Consider the following 2,274-nt stretch of genomic DNA (forward strand, 5'->3'; position numbering starts at 1 on the left):
TTTCTAACTCTAAAGTGTACATATTTGGCAAATTAGGTTTAAAGTTTCAATATTAAGTAATTTAACCCTTTGATTAATTTGATATTTCACTTTTAATTCTAAAGTTTCCATCTTTTGTAAATAACCTCTTTGATTTTTTTTTTTTTTTTTTGCTTTTAACACAAAGTTTTTCATCTTTTAAAATTTAACCCCAACACTTTTTTACTTTCAATTTTAATCCCTTAGACTTTTCATTTTTCATAAATTTTCTGTTTAACGTTTCGTTCTAAATTTTCCGAGTTAACACGTCGCAATGTGCGTATGGGGTTCAATGTTTTTTCATCTATTTTTCCCGTTTGACAGGCCCATCGCAGCGCGTCTATTTTTCCCGTTTGATAGGTCTGTCGCAACGCGCAGGTCAGAAATCGACTTACTTATTCTTTTCTATGTTTTACACACAGACTCGTGGTCATGTAAGAAAACATTTGCATTTCATCTAATACGATATATAACTAAAGAATCCCCGCAGCATTACGACGGGTGATAGTTCTAGTTGTGGATTAAATATGTAACGCACCAAAAATTTTCTTTTTAAATTATCTCAATAACAACATACTTTTCTAATGAAATTTGGGCATGACCCGTTCGTAAAAGAAGTAATCCCCTGTTTTTCATAACAAAATATCATTTAACATACGCTACGTTTCAAAAGACATAATGTACTACATCAAAACGGACCTTGGTTTCACATACGAAACCATCATGCTAGATTACTTACGACCGACTAAGTTTTAAAAAAAACGAACAAGACAAAGTTCAAGCTTTTAACTACTAGACATATCTAATAAAACAAACATATTAACATTGTCTTCTTTACAAAAGTTGCAGAACGCATGACGAGCTTGAAGTGTGTTCGGACCGGGCAAAGCTTGTCATTAAACTTGAGATTTACCTACATCACAACAACAAGTAAACTTCATTAGGACTAAAATTCTTTCTTTTAACTCAAGATTCCATCTAGCGGATTCATAGTCACGACGATATTTGCAACTTGCAATTCTCTAACTACCATTTCTTTCATTCTTGCATTCTATTCTTTTGACCCATTCATAAAGGGTCCTAACATACATATTCATTCTATTACGTAGTAAATCATCATACTCGATTCATTTAATAAATTCTACAGACACTCTTTTATAAAAGATTCAATTTAACATACCAAATGGTAAAACAACAATATGATAAAAATTCTGAATTTTGTACAAGTAGCGTACCTCGATCTTGGTTCCCTTGTTTCTTCACTTGACTCGAGCCCTCTTCCTTAACACCTATACATAACCATTCATACTTTTAATTTATGTCTCATACTCGTTTGCTCACACCAATGGATAATACTTCATAAAATTTGCACTTGCTTCATAAGCACATTCAATTCACATAAAATTTATGACTATCAAAGCTAACACCTTTACTAAGGCATTTCATCAAACACTTGGTGTGCGTATCATTAACAAAGCATAAAGTACAAGTGTTCAAAGCATGATCCTACTTGTTCATTTTCTAGTCTAACAAGAATCAACCAAGTTCATATCTTTCTTTCATCCTACCTTATCTCATCTAATTTCTTTATATCCAATCAAGGTCAAGTATCAATTTTTCATCTAATATCACACATGGAAGGCATTATGTTTATGATTTCTTCACAACAATTGGGTAATACACTTAAATCATTCAAACAAATCTGAAATCAACAATAATTTCGACCACTATGAAACCCTAACTCTCAATTACATGAGATATCCACATAATTTCATGTTTGGGTTAAAACCCACTTTCTACAAATCATTCAAATCAGAAATTCCTACTTACCAAGAGTTGAACAAGCTTAGATTATTCGATTTAGGGTTCATGCATCCATTAGAACTCCTAATTTCCTTCTGATTTTTGAGAATTTGTGAAGTTAGGGTTTGTCTCCTTGCCCTCTTGCTCTGATCGATCCACACAAACACACCAGAATGTGTGTTTGTGTTTTTCCTTTTTCTTTTTATTTGTTTTAATTAAACTTTCATCCTTTTTAACAAGATTAGTCCCTTTACTTACTTATATTGTTTAATTGTCATGTAACCTTCCTTCTAATCAAGTTACTAGTGTAAATACTTAACTAGGTTAAATATAACATGACTAAACATTTTATGTAACATACATAAATTGCATATTTTGGGGTGTTACAAATCTACCCCCGTTAAAAGAGGTTTCGTCCCCGAAACCTTAATACGTACCAAATAATGTCGGGTA

General features: G+C 32.0%; 1 long non-coding RNA gene across 1 annotated transcript; it reads right to left on the minus strand.

Annotated features, from left to right (window-relative positions):
* Positions 1-669: 669 nt before the first annotated feature.
* LOC110920508 lies at positions 670-1,971 on the minus strand. Its single transcript, XR_002581745.1, has 3 exons — positions 1,849-1,971; positions 1,254-1,307; positions 670-931 (listed from the first exon to the last, which is right to left on the minus strand). It is a non-coding gene; the product is annotated as an uncharacterized LOC110920508 (long non-coding RNA).
* Between the last annotated feature and the right edge of the window lie 303 nt (positions 1,972-2,274).

The sequence above is a fragment of the Helianthus annuus genome, chromosome 16 (assembly GCF_002127325.2).
Source record: "Helianthus annuus cultivar XRQ/B chromosome 16, HanXRQr2.0-SUNRISE, whole genome shotgun sequence".
NCBI lineage: Eukaryota > Viridiplantae > Streptophyta > Magnoliopsida > Asterales > Asteraceae > Helianthus > Helianthus annuus.